The sequence below is a fragment of the Wyeomyia smithii genome, chromosome 2 (genome assembly GCF_029784165.1).
Source record: "Wyeomyia smithii strain HCP4-BCI-WySm-NY-G18 chromosome 2, ASM2978416v1, whole genome shotgun sequence".
In the NCBI taxonomy this organism is placed as follows: domain Eukaryota; kingdom Metazoa; phylum Arthropoda; class Insecta; order Diptera; family Culicidae; genus Wyeomyia; species Wyeomyia smithii.
Window position 1 is genome coordinate 192,215,620 of NC_073695.1, and position 27,043 is coordinate 192,242,662.

Sequence of the window (27,043 nt, forward strand, 5' to 3'; positions counted from 1 at the left end):
CGTTGGGCTTTCCCCTACTCCCTGTCTTGCCGGGGGACCATCGTGTAATCTCTGTTTAGAGTCCCACGCTGACACCAGGACGGTGACAGACGCTCTAGTTGGTGAAGCATTTCCTCTACCGCTGAAGTATGGTTTACACGCCAATGATCACGTCGCACCTTCTCACTCGGCTATTGTCGGATGACAACATTGCTCAGACAACATCAACCAGTTGTGTCCATGTTTCTGGCAGTCTAATGGACTCGTGGAGGTGTGAGATAGGAACTTGTGAGGGCTAAGGCTATGTTTGATGCTCCTTCCAGGTTGTAAATATCTTATAATACCAATATAGTTCACTTACGTGAAATCATGAAGACTCATTGAAAATGACAAAAGCGCTAGTCACCTTTTCGACCGCTAGGAGCGCCACTTCTGGTTTTGTACAACAGGACATTTACAAAAAGAATCACTTTTGACAATAAAAATACCAAAATGGATACATTGAAAAAACGCACATATTGTGGAAACAAGGAATTTACAAGTGAAAGTTCCACACGACTTTTAGAAAGTAAATATGGTCGAGATACAACCACATACTTAAGGCATACGTAACACTGACAATTATTTGCTGTTTCAAACTAGTCGACAAAAAAATCATTACTCCGCTCTACTGGAGCGCTAAAAAAATCCCTTTAAGAGCTGTGAAAGTATATGCAGCAGTCTTCGAGCACGCAGGGAAAAGCATGCAGGAATATTGTTCGCATAAAGTACTCAAAGTTTATTATTGAGGTTATGAAAGTTCTAGTAATATATATTCCAAAACATTAGTTTCAGAAGATTTCTTCGTTACGGGTGTTTTGAGTATTGGACATTTAATGTTTAACCAAGCACAAACTAGCCATGTATTTTCTACTAATTGGTACAGAACGGAAGATTGCGGGCTCGAATCTCAGTACAACCAGGTCATTCGTTGTTAAAGCAAGCATAGTATATAGAAGATTCAACTAGAGACATTGTTGATTTAATCCTGCAATAGCGCGTCGTCGCTATTTATCTTTCCTAGTCCGTCGTTTCTCCTTTCATCTTTCCTAGTCGGGAATCATGTACGCAAACTGCAATAAGTAATTTGTTCACAAGATTTGTCATTTTTTCTGTGAAAGTATGAAATTGACTCAACTAAGTCTAGAATTGAGTATTTTCAGTTTCGTGTGTAAGAATATCGGTCACACGCTCACAGAAATTCAACAACAATGCACAGTGGTACAGTAAGGCAATTTAGGTGGACATGAGGTTTTCGATGCGATTTTTTGATTTTAGAGTCATACTTTCTTCTAAGGAGATGCACAGTTGTAGATTAACTAATTTTGAGCAACAACAAAAAACTCTTTTGTAGCTATTAAATTGACCGAAATAGAACAATTTCACGTGACTGGCTTAGAGTGGGTTCCGAAAAAACAGTTTTTTGGCTCTATTTTTTCAGTTTAAATATAATAACAGAGTATTCTTCGGATGACCTCGAGAGCTTAAAAACATGTTTTTATTGAACGTTTTATTGAAAAACTAAAAACTCTTCACCATCGACAATATCTTATTTTTATAAGTTGCCTTTTTTGTGTTCTTAAGGTTAACCTAAGAAAACTTTGTTATTACATTTGAACTGAAAAAACAAAGCAAAAAATCTGTTTTTTTTGGAACCAGAGTCAGGGCCAACCTAATTTTCATTTGCACATAAATAAAGAACTAAGTATAAGAAACAACTTTTCTAATGAAACTATTGCTTTAAAACAACAAAATTACATCGAAAAGCTCATGTCCACCTAAATTGCGTTACTGTACCACTGTGCAATGAGGTAAGTTACCTTTTTCACCACAAGAAGGGGTGTTCCCTATGCGTCTTTTCGAAATTATATGGGGAATTCGGGAGTGAACTATATTGGTATTATAAGATATTTGCAGGTTGTCAACTCATCATTTGAAGCTCTGCTGAGTTCACTTAATGTAGCGAGAATATAGCAATCGTTTGTACAGTTTTTACCTGCTACTAGCAAGCCTAAACTGGCCTAAAATTCATGGAGATGCTGATTATCTCAAGCAGGTTTTATCGGTGATGGTTGAAGTGGGACGTGGGCTCCAACTTGTTGAACATGTCAGCAATATCTGTCAGATCCCGTTATGAATTTTATAAACTACTAGTCAATTGCACATCGTAATTAACTCTCCGAAATTTACGACGTTCTGACGCTATTTCAAGGGTCACCATCACGTCCAGTGCAGAAAGATTCACAAAGCTACGTCGGCCTCTATCAAAGTGCCGGCCGGTCGTTCGCAAGTACTAGGTCTAGAGTTCTAGAGCGAGAATTCTTGACTGTATATGTCTGCATCAAACCATATAGACAGAATACATCGAAAAGAATGGCTTACGTTTCGGCGTACTTTGTTATAGCCATCCTCAGAAAAACTATTTCCTCCGAGTGCTTTACCGTGTGGATTCTTCTAATATCTATCTATTGTAGTAGGTGTGAGAAGAATCCACACGGTGAAGCACTCGAGAGAATAGTTTTTCTGAGGATGGCTATAACAAAGTAAGCCGAAACGTAAACTATACAGTGGAAGTGTTCTAATAAATCTCATCGAAAATCTCGTACACCCTATTTTTTCGTATTGGGTATTGTCGTCACTGCGACCAAATTTTTTGATATTTTGTGACATATTCCCTCTTTCCAATGTTGTTTAATCAGGATAACGTATCACAATTGAAAGTGGTCGTTATAATCTGACCAATAGCATTAGTCCAGTCCGGAATTACACTTCGTATGAAGCGCACAACCGTACTGGGATTTGTTCTCCAGATTGCAGAGGATTCCAGAAACATTCTATCAGAGAACCTATACCTTTTGCTAAATATTGCCGGACATCGGCATAACAGATGTTCCAAATCTTTTTTTTCCATGCCACATAAGCGGCATTTATCATCTTGAAGTTTTCGTACGCACTAAAGTTTTGCGTTAGATGACGACTCCTTTTGAAGTAGAATACTTCTCTCAGGAAGTTCGGCTACATAGGGATGTGAAATGAAAATCTAAAACCGAAAAAAGTGAAAAAGATGTCCAATTTCAAATGCTAATAAATCGGTTAGTATTCGATGGATTTCCTTCGTTCTTGCAGCAATAGATTGGAAAATCTTCTAAGATTCTTCCCAAATGAAGATAATTGTAATTTTATTATTCACACTATTGAACTATTGAAAATAGTCAAGCCTTGGCAAAACGAAAAATTCGACCTCTGATTGGTCGTTATATGCTTGCTTCCCAAGCACGGTCGACAGGATCATATACCTTGCAATTGAAAACATGCTATTTGGTTTATATAAGAGCCTGTTTCAGCCGGAGCCGCTCATAATAGTTCTAGACAGCGACAACGCCAGTCGTCCTTCCTTAGCAGCAGCACTAGCTCTGTGGTTGGTCACCACGTCTCAGGAGCAGCGCGGTTTTTCTCAGCGTGTGTCGCCAGACAGCCATTATTCCCCCCGTGTTGGGGCAGCATGAAGATTGCCATCAGGAAATCCAATTTTGGGAATCAAAATGCCTTTTTGAAAACAAATAAACAAGTCATTGGAAGTTAATAATTTTTGTCAACGCAAGCATTCTGTGTTGCATCCTAGCAATTTAAATTTGTCGCACCCGTCTAATTTACTGAATGTGAAATAGCTTCCACAGTGCATGTTGTCCGTGTATCTTAATTCCCCCAATGTTAGGGCAGCTCAAAGGTTGTAATTAGCAACCGATTTTGAACCGCAACATGCTTTTTTGAAGGCAAATAAAAAAATAATTGAAGGTTAATAATTTTCTGGCATCAACACAAGCAGACATTCTGTGCGGGATGCAATCAAATTCTGTTATAGTTGTCTAATTTTCACTTTATTTAGTAAACCCCCCACTGTAGGGGCAGCGCAAAGGCTGCGATCAGCATAACCGACATTGAATAATAAACTGCCCTATTAGAACGCATTCACAAAAGCAGTTAGTTCGACTATGCAGAGCTAATATGAAGTCGATTCAATCAATCAGCATAAACAGAATTTCGTCGTCTCCCAGCTGCCAAGTTGCAACATGATGCAACACGCAACAGCGAGCAAACGAAATCGCTTGATGTTACAAACCGCAATAAGATACGGGTTAAAACCGTTGCGTGTGTGAGAGCACCATCGGTGTTTATTCGCTGGATACAAAAATCAAATGCGAATTGTGGAATAATTTGTCTGAAGAACATTAGGGAATGGAACAACTGAACTGATAGGGCGTGGCCTATTTCGTAGCACCCTTCGGCTATAAAAGAGTGTTTCTGGGAAAACTAGCTAAATTCATTAGTCGGAAGGTGAGCTGGATGGACCGTCCACAACGTTGACAGCAGCAGCAGCAGATATCAGCACTCAGCGGTAACAGAATGTATCAGCGGGTTGCGCCTGTGGCTGCCTTCAAATTAAACAAATCACTTGCCCTGTGGTTGGTCACCACGTCTCAGGCCTCTGCCTGAGAACGAACGCCAACGCGAGCGATCGGGCGAGATTTTTTCCGTACGTCAGCCGGCACTTCCTCTAATGGAAAATTTGGATCATTTTGTTCAGAAGAATATTACTGTCGGTAATATTACAGAACTGCGATTGCATTATATCCGATATGGAATTGAAAAATTGTTCTTTTGAGGACAAATAAAACACTTATTTTGAAGAGTTAATAGTTTTGGGTACCAGTAGCCGTATGGTAACAGCCTCAGCGGTAGGTGCAGCCGGTACTTCCATGAGGCGGATGTTGAAAGGAAGTAAATGGAAGCGGCATGGCCACAAGTTCGGGTGTGCTTGGACGCGCGTCATTTTTCGTTGTTGATATTATTCCCCACATGAAACGAAGCGCTTTCGTACGATAGCGGCGGTATTAGCGGTAGATGCATTTGCCAACACTTACTCCAGTAAAGCCGTGTCTTATTTTCAATGTGAAAACACCTTTCTACTGTGTTGGCCGTGCACATTAGGCCTCTGCCAGGTTAAACGCGGAGCGCGGCGTGAACCGTTTCGCCCGGCCGTAGGTTAATGTGCGGCCGTAAGTAGAGCTGTGTAAAAGTATTCTACTTTAACCTCGCGGTCGTGGCTTTGCACACAACCCTCCTGTGATTTTTATCCAGAACTAGAGCCGAGGTGGTTCGACTGTTCTGTTTATTTGTCACAGACTTTGCAGCTAACTGCTTTGGATCTCTGTAGCTGCGAGGTTAGGGCTTGTCGTAAAATCTGCCGTAACGAAATCTATGGTTGCTGGTAGAGAGTGTGGCAGCCCGTTGAACGTGGGTGCTGCGGTGGTTATTGATCTTGTGTTCAATTACTATCAATGCTCATACATACTCGATATTATTTCGCTTTGTGAACTATACTGAAGCCATGCCAAAACCGTTTTCGTTGAATCCGTTTTGAGCTCAGTTTTTGTTCGATTTAAGATCTGTTTTTTTAAAAAGATGGGTAAAAAAATGCTAATATGTGGACAAATTCTTTGAATTTTGATATTCGGCTTCAAAACAAAATGGTATCGAAAAACAACGAAAATTTCCAATTTTCAAAAAATCAAAATGGCGCCACTGTTGCCTCTTACGATGAAATGTGTTCAAACTCGGGGAAATTTGTTTTTGCGTCAAAATACATGAAAAAATCATACATAGAAGCCAAGTCAGACGAAACAGTAAACGTTTGTTGCACTGTGTTATCTTCCGTTTATGGTTATTGATTATGCGTGAAACTGGTTCCGCCCTGTCGTTACAGGTTGCCCACGAGCGCTTACCCAGTAGTATTGCAATAAAATAGTCAGCAAATATTTGCGTCCTCATTGTGATGGGCGAATAATCATCTCACTTCAAGTCTATCGCACGTGGAGCCGTCCGCTTCCGTTAAGATACTATATTTATTGCGTCGAGTGGGATTATTTACAAACAACTTGCCAGTCAGACACCACTGAATAATGAATGCAGTTGTACAATGCCGGTATTTCTTTTGGTAGGTTTAATGGGTGGATAGTTTTACGTTTCACAATAACACGGATACCGTTTTCCGCAATTTTTCGTAAATATGACGGAAAACCGAATTTCAATTTATTTTTCCGTCACAAAATACAGTAACGGTCTATTACTATCAAGTGGAAATCATGCAGAATTTTGCAGAACACCTTATTGAGTCTAACTGCGTAACGGTCAATTGAAGATTTGTCCCTTTATCTAACGCCAGCCAACGTTACCCCTCGCAGGTATATGAGTTGTCCTTAACCGGTGAGGACGGTCAGTGCTGTGAATAATTTGAAAGCTAATGATCTCGTCCGAGAAGGATTATACGGACTGTCTAGGTGGGAAAGTGCTTTGTTTGCGATAGAATAAAGAGACGTTTGTAAGCGTGTCATCAGCGAAATGTGTCATAGCACACTCCATGCAGTAACGCGAGCCGTTCTGTCACGACTGTCACACGATTATCCGTCATCGCGTGAACGCTGCCCGCTGTGACGCGCTAGACGTGGATTCCGCCGCGTCGACGAGATGCGCTTTGTCACGGTCAGCTTCCCGTGAGGTGCTGGTTTAGAGGAATGATGTTAGCAAAAAAAAAGAACACACGTAGCAAATTGATCATTTGTACTACCTTCATCAACGGTGATGATGCCCTGATGATGATGAAGAATAGAAGACTGATTTCACACATTTTAGCAACTGGTTTTGCTGTGCTGTTGTTTCGCTTGAAAAATGACGGTGCGCTGTGGGGGTACGACGGTGGATTTGAAATTCCACCACGTTGAAATAGTTTTACCTGGCCGATGACTAATGGCGGAAGGATTTCCGAACTCAGTGGCACCAGGTGGTGATCGCGGGTAACTTTCAACCACACTCGAAACAACGTGCGTCCGTTGCCCTCAAAGTGGTACCAATTGTCTGTTGCCTATTTATGCCATATGTTGCATCAGAAAGCTATCCACTGGTTGGGCATTGAGTTCAGGTTCGCTTTGGCGGTGTTCTTTGTTCACTAAAATGTAAATGACGATTTTTTTTGCGTTTAGTTTCACAGCAAGCCAGTTTGCCCAGTGAATCTAAATATGGTTACCTGTTTACCTTAGAGTGTTGTTGCTAAAAATTCCATCCAATCAGGTTAATAACTGGCGGTATGTGATAAAATGTGATTTTTCCTTTTCTTTTTTAGTTTTTGGAGAACTACTGAAACAATAATACATCCTTTTCTAATTTTGAAGAGAAAAATATGTTGAAAATTACTAATCCATCTACTTAATTACTATTGGTGTGCAGATCTAATACATAAAAGTTTATTATGGTTTGTTTATTTTTATCATTCTAACAAGTTTCATGAAGAATGGTTGTTGAACACAAATTATCACTAGAAAAGCCACATAGTGGCAAAAAACCTGCCAGTGTTAAACCTGTCAGTTTATTGAATTTATGCAGATAGTAAACAATATTTAGCTTGATCCTCACAGCTTTGCTGTGCCATTCATCTTACCAACCAGCGCCATAATCGCTGCATTTATTCTGTAACACTTCAGCAAACATGTGCCGGAAAAGGCGGTTCGGCTGTGCAGAGTAACACGAAATGGTTGCATCTGCCGGTAAAGTCATCCTGCTTTTTTTTTATTCCTCGTGCCGCTAGCCAATAAATCACCTTCACCGCGAGTAACCAATACGCGTGCACTCGTTAGGAGTTTTTCTTGCTTGCTTTTCCGACGTCGATGACTACCTCGGGATGCTTAAGCGAACTTTCGCTTACTCATCCACTTGCGGCCACAGCTATAAATAAAGTGCGCCTAAATGGAGAACAAATTCTCACTGTGGTAGTATGATTTCTAGGGTAAATACAGCCGAAGGATAGTCTTTAGAAAACTTCAAGGAAAATAAATTTCCATTATAAGTTACAAAATGGTTCAATCCGAATGTTAACATTATAAAACTAAAGCGTAGATTATGGTTGAAGTGCCAGTACAAATTACATCCCCTACCTTTAAGCATAATCAAAAACAAGTCAGTAGCATGTAACTCGTACGGCGTACATTAAAACCGACTTAGTGTGTAAGCTGATGAGATTAAAAATATTTACTTTTTTCATCCTCTGTGGTGTTACCCTAATTCTGCTCCAATGCACCGATTTCGAAGCGGTATTACGTCGCACCCAAAAATGCACCGGGAAGGTCAATATCCTAGTGACCTAATTTGTTCGCAGCAAACGCTCTGATACAAAGACATGCAGATGTAAATAAACCTAGAGCCGCCGGCAGCAAACGAAGCAGATGCACATCTGCCCACGTGGTTCCTTCCTTAAATCTAGGCCAGAGCGGTTGTTTTCCGGTACGAAAATTCCGTTCATTCTTTTCCCACTAACCATCGTACCAATTTATCATCGGAAACACCGCAGACCCGATCATCATCCAGTTGAAGGTGTGAATTTATGGTGCTCCCAAGATCCCATGATTGCTGTACGTGGAAGAGTCTTTACCAGCCGAACGTCGTCGGCTCACATTACTCATCCGGACGGCTTTGCTTGGATGGATTCGAGGTGGCAAGCAAACAATGGCGCAGAGGTCGCGCATCTGGACACAGTCTGCTGGGTAACCTTTTTTCTCTTGATTTTTTACCGAGAATCGCTGTCGCGATTCTCAATTAGACAATGCTAATTTGTTGGTCGAGCTCTCGAATCAAGCAGAAGACCCGGCGCATCGTCGCCATCCTATTCATCGTCATTTAAACCGTGCAGTTCAAGATTTGGCGCAGCTTGTAGAAAATAAAAGACAAATTTTAGTCATTCTGTGCAGTGTTTCGCGACCCAAGCGGAATAATTGGGATAGCTGGAATTCCGACCGGAGACTGACGGTTGATTTTGTTGATTTTGACTACCATTTCACGACGTTACAGAAAAGAAGATTCAACCTACGAATTGCTGGTGAATCATGGGGATTTTAAGCCGTATGGTAAGATCATCGGTGTTTTCTGTAGAAAAATATTGATCATTTTTTATATACTAGCAAAATCTCGGATTGATTTTTCACACTGATAATTATAGGATATAGAACTTTTCGTCACTTTTTTGTGTTTAATTGATATGTTTAAATGATATGCAATAATAAAACTATGTCGTTGGATAACTAAATGTCCAAACTTTTTCTGATATGATAATTATCACTACCCTAAAGTGACCAGACGTCCTACATTTCGCGGGACAGTTTCAACAAAATGTCCCGTGTAGAAAAATGTCCCGCGAAATGTCCCACGCGCCTTTGCAATGTCCCGCGATTTCAATAACATGGAACCACAAGATGTCACGGACGTCGTTTGGATTTAACGAACCAATAACCACTGCAATCAGGACTTTTTCGAGCGTTGAAGATTTGTTTGAGTTTGGCGAACCTTCCCGCAAGTTTGTGAATAAGTTGTAAAATTCGAATATTTTGTAAACTTGACGCTATTATTTTTATTTATTAAGACTACATACTGTTAGATAAATTATTGAATAAAATTAAAATTTTCACTGGGACTGTTGTCGGTGTCGAGGTTTTTTATACCAAATATCTTAGAAATGCATGGAAAAATGCATTTCTGTATGTTCGGTATATATTCATGAACTTCATCAGTCAAAAAAGTAAAATTACGACCGGTTTGAGGCAACACTTCTCGAAGTCCGATTGAGCTGAACTTATGTATGAGAAAATTGTTTGAGAGAACGCTACTTTTGAACCTTATTGCTGAACGAACTTCAAAGGTCTATTTTTTTTTTTCATACAAGTCATTGCCACCCTACTATGCACGTGTATTTTATGACCACCACAGAATTAAATCGTTGTCCCGCGTTTAAGCTCTAACTATCTGGTCACTTTTTACACTACCTTTTTTATGACAAAATTTCCATATGATGGGTTCATTTCCCTAACCCAGACATCAAAAAGATAGATGAAACGATTACAAACATACGGTCAAGCAATGATAGTTAATTAGCATCGCATTCAAGCAAAACTACTGGCTAAATTGCCGGTGGTTCAACGAAAAACTAACATATTTGTTTAGCTAGCCACAAACCACCGTTGGTTTCAGTTATGGTAGTCTGGATACACAAATTATTTGAAACGCAGCTTCGCAGTATCAATTATGTCATTTGACGTCTGACTGATCTCGCTTATGAGCGGCATCAACAAATTACGTATGGACTTTTTTCGAAATTTCCATCTCCCCTCCTTTTATAAAAGAGGCTTAGTAAGATTTTAAAATGATCCCGCACCCCCGCCAAATTGGTTTTCAGAGTGTTGCGACTTCCGAGGTGTACCAAATCATTTATTTAAAGACTGTCCGCCCGTTGATTCTATTCCAGCACGTTGCGGTTTGGTTCGTTCGATAAATATCGTAATAAATTAATTAATTCCGACAAAAAACAAATGGATTAAATCGCTACAAAACATCGTAATTACTCGTAATAAATATCGGGATTATATTGTTTGGTATGATACAGACTGTTAATTGAAATATCGAAAACGCCTAAAGTAAGGCCTTGTTCTATGAAACAATTTTGCTGAAGACATTGAGTACATAAAATAAATTTTTCACAGTCTAATCTAAAACGACCACGATTTTTTGAGTTTAGACCACTGTGCACTGTGGGATTTTAAAATAAATCTTTCCATCAACTATAAATACCATGAAATATAACACTTGGAATGTGTAGAACCTATTTTGGAAATTATTCCATAAAATGGTGGTTGGAAAACGTGCTTTACAACAAGTATTACGTCGTTTTTATATCACTTTTTTGTACTTTACGATCTTCAAGAGGGCATTACTCAAAAATGTACTGTACTGAGATTTTGAAATTTTGACCAGAGATTCAGGACGTCATGGTGTACTCAGATTCTTTGGTGCATTTTATTTTATAATAACGGTCTGTGGGAGCACCGTGCGCTATGCTTTCCCCCACTCCCCCCTAATCCTATGTAAGATTTTCTTTTTCAGGGAAAATGTTTTTAGAGAAGAAGATTTTTTTTGCATATGGCGTATTCGTAAAGAATGAAAACAAAGTAAGTTAATCAATTCAGTTGATGTCATTTCGAAGTTAATAAAACTGATAATTAAGTATACGATGTAAAGTTAAGATTCAACTATTAAGATCTCAGCGAGAAATACCGTACTGCATCAAATGTCGAACACTTAAGCTATGATGTATCTTTTTGCACTAAAAAATCAACGAAAAACCAATTTTTTCGTCGATCCTTTAAGGTTAAACATGTAGGTTATTTTTTTTTTGCTGCAATTAAGTACTATTTATATAGATTCAAACATGTTTTGTTTATGAAATTAACGAGAATTTTGAACTCGGCTTTGATTTAAATTCCGAACACTTCAATGTAATTACTGAGAGATAGATAGGCGAACAGTCTCAACACTGACTGTCACTTTATTCAACGCCTATTGGTTCCCTGAACAACCAACAGTGAAGAGCTATACATCACTGGGTTAAGGACATTCCGAGGAACGAAATGGTATATAGTAATCATACTTTTGATTGCCCCCCTTTTTTTAGTTTTGTATTTTTTTTTCGTTTATATTTGAAATTTTTCAATCTTACGTAAGATTTTATCGAATTGCCCTCTCCCCCTTCGTAAGTACTCGTAAGAAATTTGGATACCTCTCCTCTAACATAATTTGTGGATGACTCCTTGCTAAAAGTCATATTTGCTCTTCGTTGTACTGAAGTTAATGCGTGTATAAACTGCACGAGAAATCAACACAACGTTGATGGCAATAAAGTTGCTATTTCCCGTTAATCCAAAAACTGCTAGTGCAAATATTTTTGACGCTATATTGTAATCTTGCGTTATTGTAATTAAAAAGAACGTAACTATGAGAGTTTTCTGTAATTGATAAAGTAACAGTATGACCCAATATATTTGAATAGAATAAATCGAAGTAAGGTAAGTTTTTTTTTACACGCAGCATTAGCTTGTTTTTTTTGTTAGGGAATTAGAATTACGTTGTCCATTGATGTGAACTTTTGTAATATATTCCAGTCAATTGCTATACGTGTCCCCTTGCAAAATACAATGACCACTTTACGAACTAATTTCATTTTTTGTCATATTGACTTACATTTTAAGTTTAGTAAAGCGGGCATGACCACTATTGTTGAGTGATCAGGTACCTGCACCGACACGCTCCCAGTCAGGTGAAATATGGTTTATGAAGCCAATCACCTTCCCAGGATTCAAAGACCAAATCTCTTTGGGCAGTAAACAGCCACTGCCAAGAAACCTTGATCTGCGTTTAAATAATGCACCACAACTGCACAGCAGATGTTCCGATGTCTCGCTTTCCATATTACAAAAGCGACAGATATCATCCTGAACCCGGCCAATGTTCTTTAAATGATATCTACTCGGACAGTGCCCCGTTACTAGGCCGACGGATGTACAAAAAGCTCTTTTGTTGAGATCTAGGAGCTTTTTCGAATGATTCTCGTTTGGTGTGATAAATCTTTTAGATTGGGAACACTTTTTGACATCCAACCAATTGGTTATCACCTTTTGTTCCTCCCAGCGTTTAAGCTCCATTTTCACTGCACAGTTTGATATACCGCAGAAAGGTTCTGGGCCGATAAACTGTGAGTTAGATCCTTGTTTTGCAAGTTCGTCTGCCTTTTAATTCCCACCAATGCCACAATGTGAGAATACATTCCCAAACAATCTTGGATGTACATTTATAAGCATCAAGTGCTTTCAGTGCTGCTTGACTGTCAGAGAAAATACAAATATTTGCATGTTTGTATTTCCTAGTCAGACACACATTCGCACATTCAAGGATTGCAAAACTCTCTGTTTGAAACACTGTTGGCCAGTGTCCCATTGCCACTGAAATATTAATTCCAGGGCCGAAGATTCCTGCACCAGTTTGGTACCTATTTTTGAGCCATTTCACTACCGGTTCAATCTGAACTGCAATGCGTTTGTAATTACCAAGTCAATACAGAAATAGAAAATTCGCATTCATCACTTCTTGCTTTTTCATAAGTGCTAAGTGCTAACCGATCAACTCCCTTCCGCTTAAGCTCCTCTACAATGGTCCTCCTTGTTTCATCATGAAGTTTGTTTCGTGTTTAAAATGAAATGGTGTGGTTATTAATTTACTAATTTTGCCACAGAATAAAAGCAACGTTTTCCTTTAGACGCCATTCGTATTGTCCTCTCAAAAGACCCTTAAATTTCTTCGGCTTAATCTTACTTTTGTACTCCTTCACTACTATTGGTAGATCTGTTATTGTTTACCGTAGTCGTTGCATAAATCCCGTGATAAAAAAAAATGCATTATTCCGTACGTTCGTTGTGAAGAAACTGTCAAAAGAAACGTGGCCGTGAAACACTGAATGTTTTAACAACATTAGCTCTCACAACCCATTTTAACCCTCTAGTGCCCAGTGTCGCCTTTAGACGGTCTTCAGTTAAACCTCTAAAAAGCTTCAATTTTTTCGAAGTCCGTCTGAAAATTAACTTGGGCACTAGAGGGTTAATATTGTTTCATCAAGTTTACTGATATAAATATTGGATTTTAATACGTATCCCATTTCACTACCGGTTCTTGTCGAGATTTTGCAGTTCTTGTTTTAGCAACAAAGGATAATGTGGACAGTCTATTATACCATCTGTAATTCTACGTCTACGTTTTCTTTTCTTTTTTAAGTAACTCAGACTCCCAAAACATCTAGGGGTTTGACTGTTTTTTAAAAATAAAAATTAAATTACAGGGTGTTCAATAAGTTCGAATACAGTCTTTCATCGATGTATAGGTGAGTACCAGGTGCATTCTGTGTATTGATATTTGTGTTAGTTTCCAGAGTGCCACGTCGGTGATGGTTTGAGGAGCTGTATCCAGGTTGTGGGAAGCTTCCACTGGTATTTATCGAGAAAAAACGTGAAAACCAACGCCGTATGCTATAAGGCTGATGTGCTGGAGAAGGTTGTGGCCCCAGCATTACGGGACCTCTACGGTAAGGATCACCCCTATGTAACGATAGGTAACGTCCGATATAACTCCCCCCCCCTCCTAAAAATACGTAACGCTGAACATCCTGACCCTCATCCGAAATTTTCAATTTCAAGCAAACATCACAGTTACGTAACTGTCTCTATTACAACCCCCCTCCCTTTAAGCGTTACGTAATTGGTGTACGACGCCTAAGACTTTGTGGCCTCCCAACTCCTCGGACCTAATTCACCTGGACTATTATGTTTAGTCGTACATGTTGGCCTGGACACTATCTAAATAGCACGCAATTTCGTTACAAGCAAATGGAAACAATATTGAAAAGTGAGGACAGGGGCGACTCGTGGCTGTTGAACCTACCTGTTCAACTAGAAGTTCTGAAAATCAGAGTTTGGAGAAGTAACTACAATTTTATCCGCGAATAAAAGGAAGTGATTCCCTTTGTTACTATTTAAAAATAAAACTACAACATAAGAAAATAAGAGCATGAATTTGGATTTTAGATTCATTTTTTGCCTGACGTCCCCATGTGCATTGCACAGGTTGCACCTATGGACGAGTCGCCCCTGAGTGAGGACTTTACATGACGGTTTGACATCCTTAGTCTAGTCAGCGTCTCAACAAAGGTTCACAAAAAATAGTAGGGTAAGGAATGGCTTAAGCAGCTGCACCTATTTCAATTAGTTCAAGAGAACTTTTGAAATATGATCAGTATCGACAATTTTAATGATGGAAACGAAAACTCTGATTATCTTGCTGGCTCCCATAAGCTTGCCTTCGACTCCTGCTGAAGGCAATGGAAAAAGTACTGAAGCAATATCTAAATACAACTTACATGCAAGAATACCCTTTTAAATTTCAATTTGCATATCCAACAGGTACCTTTACAGTTACAGTGCTTTACACCAGGGCTCTACATTTTCGAAATAAAACAATGAAACTGATATACTCGCGCTGTCATTCCGATTCGAACAGTTTGATTTTCACTTGATTCCTTTCGGCTACTGCAGGGGGATGGCAACGTGCTATCTCTTTCTATGTTGAATGAGTGAAGAGTCTTCCCGACTTAAGTGAAAAGTATATGGAACTTTTGTTGGGCGCCTGCCTCGGAGCTTTATTTTTAAATAAAGCCCCGATATGTTGCCTACTGTCAAATGTGTAGAGTTTAGATAGGGCTACTGTCAACGAATCACTTCTTTCTCTCTTTCCCTCTTTCTTCTTTCGGATCGTTTCAAATGAAACTAATGACTATTTCAATCGACGGAGAGAGTGACGGAGAGAAGGACTCTTTCCTTTCCTTCAGCGTCTCAAGTTAAATAAGCACCGCATCGCGTCGTTTGATGGTAGTTTTCTAACACCGCAAGCCGTAGTTAGAACGGCAATGGCATCCAATAAATACGTTACGCAATTTCCGATCAATATTTCCTCCCTCTTTCCTATAGAAGTACTGTATGGAAGCCTTCTGTCTCCGTCAGCGCTCATTGTCATTTTCAATTGAGAAGCGTCATTTGAGAGTGATGGTAATAATCTCCGCTTTCGATTGAAAAGCGTTTGTATCAATTTCAAGTCCTTCAGTTGCCAGAATCACAGTAAGAGCTGTCGACTGGGTGTCATGTGACTCACGAAGTGCTCGAAAATGATACAGAAGCTTTTCAATCGAAAGCGACGGGTCAAAGCGTCACTTTAACCTGATAATTGTCAATTGAAAATGACTTTGTCAGGCTCTGCTTTACACACTGGTAACAAAAATTGAAAGATCTTTTTCAGTGAAAGCAATTGCATTATGCTCTTTTCGATAACACGACCTATGCTTCCATGACGAATGCGATGAAGAAGAGGATGTTTCACCCATGCATAGTCTACTTGATTCATACCATGCTCGCACAAAGAACAATCTCTTCGGAGCTGGGGGGATCATTTATAACTGTAAAGCTACGAAAGGATGCCCTCAAGGCAGAGTACTTTCACCAATTCTGTGGTCTTTAGTTGTGGATGACCTTCCCAGAAGCTAGAAGATAAAAGTTTTGAAATTGTAGGCTCCACATTGTCATTATGGTATAAGAAAAGTTTGACAATGTAGTCTCGGAGAGATTGCAATTTGCTTTAAACGTAACCCATCTCTGGTGTAAAAAAAGGGTTTGAACATTAACCCGGCAAAAGTTACAGTAGTACCTTTTACTAAAAGGAGGAAACATAACCTAATGGCTCTTAAGCTTGAGGGAAGTTCTATCCAGTTTAGCAAAAGGGTCAAATTTCTAGGATTAACTCTAGATGCGAAACTTAACTGGAACGCCTATCTTGAATAAGCGTCAGTGCGTTCTGGTTATGTTCTAAGACGGTTGGTAGAAAATGGGGCCTAAAACCAAAAATCATACTTCCGAAAATAACATACGCTTCTTAGTGTGGTGGCCTAAAACAAAGGAGGCTACTGCAAGAACAAAGTTAGCAAAGTTTCAGAGACTGGCGTGTATTGCCATAACTGGAGCAATGCGCAGCACTCCATTGAAAGCGTTGGATGCAATCCTTCACCTGCTGCCTTTACATGAACTTGTGCAATAAGAAGAGAAGAGGAGTAGCCTGCGGCACAACGTCTTAAAGAGGTCTCACATGGTGATCTTGTTAGACATCTGAGTATTCTGCATTACTTTAAAAGCGGGTCAGTGTTGAGTATCTGCGGAGACTGGATGAAATTTTTTGACAACTACGACATTCCCTACAAGGTGCGAGAAGGTGCGGAAGGTGCGACGGCTCATAATCGGTTCGAAAAACTGGTGCGGGAATCTTCGGCCCTGGTATACAGATATCATTGGCAAAGGACAATTGGCCTACACTATTCCAAGCAGAGATTTACGCTATAATCGGATGTGTTAACGTTTGCCTGAAGAGAAATTATAAACATGCGATCATTTGCATTTTCGCTGATAGTCAAGCGGCACTAAAGACTATACTGCCCCTGTTTACATAGTTGACCTAACAACCAACACCATCATTGAGAGAAAAATACGTTTTTGTTATTTTAACCCAAATCATTATATTGAGATACAATTTTAACAAAATAGTCTGTCAATTTTATGAAGATTGATGCTTGAAAAGAGGCCTAATGGATTATACGAGTCGGCCCGTGGTAATTGATCCAGAAAAACCGCTACGCCAGTTTATGCGAATAAACATGTATTTTTCACGCAGATTGTTCGCATAGCTTGGCGTAAAAACTTGACTACTTCCTACTCTGCCTCGCAGTTGATTCAGTTTTATCAATCGTGTTTCGGTCAAACGTCAGTTATTGTCCATCGGCAGTTTCAATTAGACAAACACGCACAAACACACATACAAACACACACAGAAACACATGCATAAAGACTTACATTTACGCTAAGGTGGGTAATCGTTACATGGAAAAATGCAAACTTGACAGCACAGAGCCAGGACAAAGTTTTTATTTGGTTTGGCCCCAGACAATGCTAAATCTGCCGGGTATGGATTACTCGGATTGTTTGGGGCCCCAAATAGAACCTTAAAATCGTTCTGGCAAATCGATTAAGTTCACCCACCGTATTATACACACACGTTTAAATTATTTCATCTGATGCAAATATTCACTAGTAGGGGGGAAAGGACACGGTGACTTTACACCTTCCTGAGGGTGAGTGTTTTGTAAAACTATTAATATACAATACAATTATTCAATCGCACTTTCCTCTTTACCCCTTTCCATGGAATATTAGTCGAATTAAACGACTTAGCTTAGACAAACAGACAGTAGTTAGACAGTCGAATAAAACGACTTAACATAAAACAATTGCACCTTGTATATAGTGACGCCAGTTTTTGCAACCAATTGGCAGTTACGCCAGAACGTTTTACCAATATTTCTCAAAAGTTTCAGAACAAAATGGTTTTCTTTTTGTTTGTAGTGTATGTATTTTAGGGAAAGGAAGCTGAATCAACGAAAAAGTGCATTTTGGTCATTTTGGCTCTTACGTCAACTATGTAAACAAGGGAAGTATATGTGCTCACAAATGTACGTCAAAAATTGTCTGGAAGTGTGTTTTTGTTTTTTTCAATAGGGGGATTTGTTAGTAGCTTAAGTATATATGATAAATATTAGTAAATAATGAGTATGTGTGTCCAATCACAAATGGTGACTTCTCAACACTGTTAGTAATTTGTAATTTTAATTGTTAGGATTTGTTTGCTTTCGCAATTAGGACTTATCATTCGTAGGGATTTAAACCTACTTGTCAAGAAAGGAAAGTAAACTTACAACTAACTTAAATGCAAACTTATTGGCTATAAAGAGAACTTATCGTAGCAATTGAGGATTGCAACGATTTTTGTCGAAAATTGTTAATAATTTTATTTGACATAGCTTCTAATGTTTCAACACCACTAAGTCTATGTAATTCGAGTGTACCAAACCAAGGAGGACGCTTCAAAATCATTCTCAGAATTTTATTCTGAACCCTTTGGAGGGTTTTCTTCCTTGTTGAACAGCAACTTGACCAGATCGGTACAGCATAAAGCATTGCTGGTCTAAAAATTTGTTTGTAAATCAAAAGTTTGTTCTTTAAACAAAGTTTAGAATTCCTATTAATGAGAGGATATAAAAATCTCGTGCATCAATGCACTTGGCTTGTATACTCTCAATGTGCTCTTTGAAAATAAGTTTTTTATCGTAAATTAGTCCCAAGTACTTAACCTTGTCAGACCAACTTAAAATAATCCCATTCATCTTGACAACGTAATTATTGTTTGGCTTGAGGAAAGAAGCCCTAGGCCTATGCGGAAAAATTATCATTTGAGTTTTGGAAGCATTGGGAGAGATTTTCCATATTTGCAAGTAGGAAGAAAAAATATCGAAACTTTTCTGCATCGACTGCATATGACACGAAGACATTTTCCTTTTACGGAAATGCTTGTGTCATCTCAGAACAATGACTTTGTGCATCCTGGAGGCAAATCAAGAAGATCTGAAATGAATATGTTGTACAGGACTGGACCCACTGAACCTTGAGGTACACCTGCTCTGACAGGACATCTTTCAGATTTTGAATTCTGATAGACAACCTGCAGAGTTCGATCAGTAAGATAATTTTTTAAAATTTTGATTAGGAAAATTGGAAAATTCAAAGTTTGCAATTTCGCAATCAAACCTTTATGCCAAACACTGTCGAATGCTTTTTCTATGTCTAAAAGAGCAGCTCCAGTGGAATAACCTTCAGATTTGTTAGCTCGTATCATATTAGTAACTCTGAGCAATTGATGAGTAGTGGAATGCCCATGGCGAAATCCAAACTGTTCATTTGCAAAAATTGAATTTTCGTTGATGTGTGACATCATTCGGTTAAGAATAATTCTCTCAAACAGTTTACTTATTGAAGAAAGCAAACTGATTGATCGATAACTTGAAACTTCAGCTGGATTCTTATCCGGCTTCAAAATTGGATTAATTTTTGCATTTTTCCATAATTTGGGAAAATATGCAATTTTGAAGCAGCAATTGAAAATTTTCACTAAAAATTTTATTGTGCTCTCAGGGAGATGTTTGATTAATATAATAAAGATTCCATCGTCACCTGGTGCTTTCATATTTTTGAAATTTTTAATAATTGATTTAATCACAAGTGTGTTTTTGTTCTCTCACTGTGAAGGCTGTGTCGTATGAACTCTGTCAATTTTTCTGGGTTACAGGGCACTGTGGCAAAGACGGCATTAAACGACGAACTGGCCAAACAAGGCTCTAACTCGCAACTTGTTGGTCCAAAACCCTTTTTACGGTATCTCAAATTGCACTATAAAAATTGAACTTAAATACTAGAACAACGGGTGACAGCCAACTGGAGAGCTGTCAGAGGATGTAACCATTCGAAATAGGTTATAACGCCAAACGAAAAAATTACTAAAAAGCTCCTAGAGCTTAACAAGTGGGTTCTTTGTACTTACACAGGACTAATAACTGGGTACTGCCCGAGTAAGTATCATTTGAAGAACATTGGTCGAAATCAGGATGACACTTGTAGCTTTTGTAATATGGAAAGCGAAAAACCTGGGAACATTTGCTAAGCAGCAGTGGTGCATTATACATGAACAGAATCAAATATCCTAGCTAGGGCTGCTTGTAACCGAGTGATATTTGGTCTGTTAATCCTGTAAAGGTATTTGGTTTTATAAAGCACATTCTACCTGACTGGGATCGTGCCAAGGCTTAAGCTAACTGACGAGTAGACCCTCTTAAAAGTTAAGGCCAGACTTCTACTTTTTCTATTTCATTTCAAAATTATATATACTGATGACAACGAACGGCAACAAATTATATTATCCTCTGTAAGTAAAACACAATATGCAATTATTATGTCGGGCTAAACGAAATATTCCAGAAACCTTGAAAAAGATGAAACAATCATCGGAACGTCGAATAGTTGAAGCGAAACATTGTCCAGTTGCTCCAAATAGACTGGAAAGCTAAAAAACACCCCCTCCCCTTCCTAATTCAAGCGTTACAGTTGAAAAGCATCCATAAAATTTAAAAATATCTCAAAACTTGAAACAGAGCGTTCAAACCAGAACATCCTACCAATTTTTGCTTATAATGCTATCAGCATTATCAAGATTTTAATTCTTGAAATGTTCATAGATTGCACGATATGATCATGGCGTTCTACGAACGTCAAGATTTGATCGCATAATACAAGATTTTGAGATGGCGAGTATGCATGATATGAAACTGGAACTTCACTAAGATTTGTGAAGAATTGAATATTTCTTTAACACTTTTAAGTATATCACATGTCGCATAAATCCTAAGAATTTTTTGATTAAATTTTCTAAGAATCCAGAATATATTACAGATACAATACAGTTTCTGAATATTTACAAAGCACAAACAGAAATTATAACTGACGAGACGTTACTGCTCGCTTTGGGTCCAATGCTATTGTACGCCACCCCTAATCCCAAGAGTAGTACCGTACTCTCCGTTTGTCTCATTTTTAATATCACTTAAGTTTTTATCGTAGTTCGTTACTAGATTTTTATAAGGTATTATATAAGGATTCCTTGATAGATGGATAGACTTCAAAAAGTTCGTTTTTCTCAAGTTTTCTTAGAATTCTGAAGCTAATATGTCTGATCACAGTATCAATATCAATAGGTAACAAATAACAAACAACTGAGAAACAAAGGACCAGAACAGCATCTATCGTATCTAAAAAAATCTTTTTCCTTACAAATTATAGGTCACATCGACCATGTCCACTTATTAAGAACCTTGGTCCGCCTCAAAGTCGTCGACAGTTCAAAGCAGCTATAATTTCCAATCTGCAATCAGCAAACCGAATCCGGATGACGTTGACATCTTTCCGGACATTTCAATGGATATTGTTGTTGTTGTTTTTTTCTTATTCTTCCTTTCTAACCTCTCTATATCGCTGAAGCAAGACTGTCGCCACGGCGAGAAGCCCATAATTCATGCAATCATCTCCTGTCTGTCTGTGAGCAGCCAGACATCCGCCACGAAGCGCCGGCCGTTTCCCTGCCCGAATTGCGGCCCGAAATCTAAGCCACACGTGAGTCGTCATATGCCGTCTGCTCCAGTGAAGGAGGCGGCGGCAGCATCGCTCATACAAATGCAGATTATTATTGAGCATAAAGCAAGATTAGGGAAAGAAAAATTAAGTGGGATCCGCGGGCACTGTGTAGGAAAACGATGCATGCACCACGTCACCGCGTAAATATCATCATTTCGTTTTTTTTGTTGTATACAACATCCTAACAACAAGCTGAATGAGTGAGTACTACATGCCCCACGGTCGTGCATCATTCTGATTATTGTCTTCGTTTACCTCTACTTAGGTTGAATGAGTGCAGACTTCCCCTCCTTAGAATATGCTGTATTCCTGAGGAGAGTAGTTGAAAGCAACAATATGTTTTGACAGTTGTCGATAATTTATGGGACCACCCCTTGGCTTTCGGATAGTCACCTATGCAGCAGACGTTGTAACTCTTTTCCAGAAAAAAAACCTCTGATTTGTGCGGTAAACACCCACATGGAATGATTGATTTCCGTTCCATCATCAGCAGCGTATTGTTCGGAGGTCCTCCGTGTTTCTTTCACGTTGATTTGCATGTCATCCAAAGTATTTTTTTAAGAATAAGAATTTTAAGAATATCTAACGAAGCTATTTTTGGTTCTATTTAAATGAATATTTGCGTAAACTAATGTCGTAACACTTCTAGAAGTAGGTTAATATGTGAATTCTTGATGTGACATAACGGACTACGAGAACAACAAACAACCGTTAATGGCCACCTGTTCTGGCGTTCTGATTCTAAAGTGTTCGCTGTGCGTTGCGTTGGCGGCGCCGACATTCCAATGGGGGACCCATTAACGTAGTCCCACAAACAACCTGACCGTTGTTGTCCAAATAAAGCCTGTGCCGTTACGTCGACGCGTAAATATATTTTATGCAATGTCGAGCAAGTTTCCTAATTGATTAATTTTTGTTCAAGGTAGAAATGTTGCATAATTTGCGACAAGTGGTTGCGTAGAACAATCTGAATATTGTTTTTAGCTTCGAAAAGAGTAAAATAGATTCTTGTCAGACGCGAATTTAGGAATTTACATTACATCATTGGAGTGTCGAATGAGTTCACTTTTAATTTTTTGCTGATTTTCATCTTGATTAGCAGGTGGAACAAAATTGCTATAGAGCCTTCATCGAAAGTATTCAGCAGAAATAATTTAAAACCTTTATACAAGCGAAAATTTTTTTACACGCATTTCAAAATTTATGCGGTTGAATTCACCCAATTTTATAAAATTCAACAAAAATTTCCACTCCGACCCTTACGCTTACATCTGTAAATAAATCGTATTTTCAAATCTAGGATCTTATTATCGCTGTCAGCCATCAGCTGCAACGGTGGTATCAACGGAGCGGGCATTCCCCCAGTTAGCACCTTACAGAAGGAAAGGTTGACTTGTGGTGTGTGCACGTGTAACATAAACCCGCAGAAATGCCTTTAGTAGAAAAGAAACAAACAAATGACACTGCTCTACAGGCGATGCCGGTGTCTGGCATTTGGTTGACAAAAGGAAAACAGAAAAAAGACCATACCATACGTCGCATAGAGGTATCATAAATAGGTTCACGTCGGATCTACTTCTTCCCTGGGACTTCGCGTGTTAAAAGGTCTTGTACTCGGCGCACGGTGGCATGAGAAGTCATTTTTCTGCCTCCGTTTACACGCATGCAGGCAGTCGAACGAACTGAAATATGTGGCAACCCGAGAGGACTTTCGGTATTTAGAGGTACACCGGGTACAGGGTGAGCTTGCTTAGCTGAAGTTACCAACAAATCATATCTCTCACGGGTTTAGTTATATCATGACCAAAATTTAAATTTTTGTTGAAGAATAAATGCATCGTTTGGGGATTATTTCTTGTATTGATCAACTTTAAACTAAGTCACTTTTTTGTGATCACCCTGTTAGTTTTCTTAGCACCTCAAACCTTAGGGAGTCTACACTGTTTAGCACCTCTGCGTATTAGTGATTTATGAAGTTATTTCATGCCGTCTTGGCACTTAAATTATGGAATTGCGTCGTGGAGTATGATAACAAACTATAATACACCGGTAATTAAAGTTTTCACTTCCCGCGGTCGCGGATGTTGCTGTAATTTGACAGCTAAATTATCGACTATAGACGCTACTGGAATGCTGTGCAGAATGAAACGTAAGTTATTATTTTCTCAAAGCGAAGGGTCGAATTTCGGTTCACTGGGTTTCATTTCTGCTGAGTGGAATGGGGCAAATTTGAACTGTGAAGCTCTTCTACAGCAAACGTTTCTATGCAGAATAGTTAACCCTACAGTCTGTAAGTTGATGTTTCTTGACTGTTTTCTCTCGTCTCATTCTTTAAACAATCTGATTTCGTCCATATGTTTGCAGACTCTGAAAAATCCGTCAGCTCCTACCCTCGGGTTAGAGTTTCACGGGACGCTTTTGAGCTCTGGTGATTACGACCAATGTTAATGCGTTTAAAATTAGTACTCAAGTAAGCAATTTGGGACGCTAACTGCTTTTCGGGGTCTGGCGTTTTGACTTTGAATAATTTTCAACTATATTCTTGCTCATAAAGTAAAACGAATAAAACATTTCTCACATCTACAATCATTAGACCAACTGATTACAACCCATTTGTTTTTTTGCCTCTTTTTCAGGTACGTTTCTGGCCCTCACAAATTATAAATTGTCGACTGGAGATCGTGAGTCTAGTGAGACCAATTTCGTCATGATGACCGCAACGGTCGCAGCAAATTGAAAATGCATACTCGCGCATTCAACTTCGCTCATGATGACGATACAGAATGCATCTTGTAGTTCCTTCTACCACAAAACAGTATGATGATAATGATATGCAACAGGGCGATAAAACAGAATCCCTTAGTCATTTTGCTGGACAAAGTCTATCTGGCTGTAGTTGTAGAGGAAGAATGGAACAAATAAAATGTGCCGGTTTGATAAACGAGAGAATGACAAAAAAAAAAACGAGTCGAGAATGGATATTATTTATTTCTGCTTTTTCGGTGCCCTTCTCTGTAACACCGGAAATTACTGTGCAGTCGTCGTCACTGCGGTCTTTGCACTTACCAGAGCTGAGAGATGAGGGTGAATGGTGCACAAAGTTGCAACAGATATATATTATTTTAATATTATAACCCACTATGGGCGATCAAACCGTATACATTAGAACTAATCTTGTTGGCAGTTTTGATTGCTTTTAAAGTAAACTTAAGTAAACGAAACAAAAGATGTACATGTGTTTACAGATTCCTACCGAAAACAAACGCTTGTCGTGAGAGACATCGAAACGCCAACGATCAGGGGACAAACCAAAAATAAACAAACAAAACCACTGCCGTTAACGATGTTGTTTAAATTTATCTCAACATCAATTCGTTGTTCTTTTCACAAATCATAAACATCAAGCAATCCGTCCTCCGTGTTTACAAACAATTTAGTGGGTGGTTTATTTTGTCAGTGATAAAAAAAAAGTGTTTACATCAGCCGACCGTGGCAGGACTCGAACCTGCAATCTTCGGATCCGAAGTCCGACGCCTTCTCCATTAGGCCACACGGCCGATGTTGAGTGCGGTGTCCGTCGTGCTGACCGGTGCTCTTGAAGGAATGCTGAATAGAATTTTTCTCAGTCTGATAACAGACCTGTTATCACGCGTAAGCGTGTGTGTTATCTGACAACCGGTACGTGCGATGTATAGTTTAGAAAAGGAGCTGCGAAACACGGTTTACGCAACAGTTTGTGTAGAGATTTCAATTGATCTTAATGAATCTTAATCAGTACTGTGAAGTGACCTATTTGTGCTGAATTGAAATATATTTTGCGCTATGAGATTGGAAGCTTTCGGATACATGATAGTATTCTGTTTAAAGCGTTGATATTACAGGTTATAATTTCTCCGAATAATCGAACCGTTTATTCAACCGGTTCACAGGTTCAAAAACAAGTTTCAGATTAATCATAACGGGAACATAAAGCCACTGAAACATCTTTATACTCTTCCAAATGCACCTTCTTGATGACTTTCTCAGTGTAGCGGTCTTATTAGAACTGCAGATTAGAGGAAGTGGCTAAGCCTCAATCAGAAACAACCCGTGCGATAAACGACAAAATAAAAAACCTAAATTAATCCACCTAGCGGTCAGACCCAGCCTTTCTCATTCAATTTTTTATTTGTAAAAACAGATTTACATACACACCTCAATCCAATAAATGCATATTCACTCTTTAGGTTCTGAAATATTGATGTTGTAATCTAAACATATAAAAAAGCAGTCCGGTCTGTCTGTCTGTCTGATCCATATAGGCTCGTAAACTACCGAACCGATCGACGTGAAAATTTGTATGTAGGGGTTTTTGGTGCCGATAAAGGTTCCTATGATAGTTTGAGACCCCTCCCTCTTCTGGAAGGGAGAGGTCCCATACAAATGAAACATAAATTTCTGCACAACTCAAGAACAAACCAAGCAAATGAAACCGAATTTGGCATGTGGAAGTTTTAAGGGGTAACTAATATGTCCATAATAGTTAGATGAAACACAAATTTGTGCACATCTCGAGAACTAATCAACCAAATGGAACAAAAGTTGGCAGGTAAACGTTTTTAGTGGTAACAAATATGTACATAATGGTTTGACACCCAAATCCCTCTCCTATAAGGGAGGGGTCCCATAAAAATGAAACACAAATTTCGCACAGTTCAAGAACCAATCAAGAAAATACAACCAAATTTGGTATGTGAATGTTTTTAGAGGTAACAAATTTGTTCATAATGGTTCGACGCCCCTCCCTCGTCTGGAAGTACATGTTTCTTCACAAATTTCTGCACATCTCGCGAACTAATCAACTAAATGGAACCATATTGGCAGGTGAATGTTTTTAGAAGCTAAAAATTGATCACAGACACAGTCTTGAATTTCACGATGGTGACTTCCGGTGTCTGGCAAACAGCCGGAAATGACCAAATACCATTCAATATGAATGTCGGAACCAGAATTACGCCCAGATGACAGAAATTGCTTTCACAGGCAATTTTAAAGTCCAAAATGACGACTTTCTGCTTCTGAAAAACAGTCCAAAGTGACCCCCCTAAATACCATTTTGAAATACAAGATGGCGGCTACCGGTTTGTGAAAAACAGCCTAAAATACTATCCAAGATGAGTATCTCTGGAACCAGAATGATGCAAGGAGCTAACAATTGTCCTCAGGCACCATTTTGAATTGCTAAATGGCAACTTCTAGGCAACAGTGGGAAATGACCGAATAATACTCAATATGGATATTTCCGTAAAAGTGATGATGCATAGAAACCAAACATTGACCCTGGACACCATTTTGAACTTAAAGACGACCACTTTAATTTTTGGAAAACAACCTAAATAACTAAACACCCCCAATATGGGTATTTCCGGTGTCCGATTTATGCCAGAAAATCTGCTGAAAAT

General features: G+C 38.9%; 1 protein-coding gene and 1 non-coding gene across 2 annotated transcripts in view; one reads left to right on the forward strand and one right to left on the reverse strand.

Annotated features, from left to right (window-relative positions):
- Positions 1-27,043, forward strand: part of LOC129725526 (matrix metalloproteinase-2) — a 712,775-nt gene that overhangs the window by 42,825 nt on the left and 642,907 nt on the right. The gene's annotated exons all lie outside the window — the stretch shown is intronic.
- Trnar-ucg (transfer RNA arginine (anticodon UCG)) lies at positions 25,087-25,159 on the reverse strand. The gene has a single exon. It is a non-coding gene; the product is annotated as a tRNA-Arg (tRNA).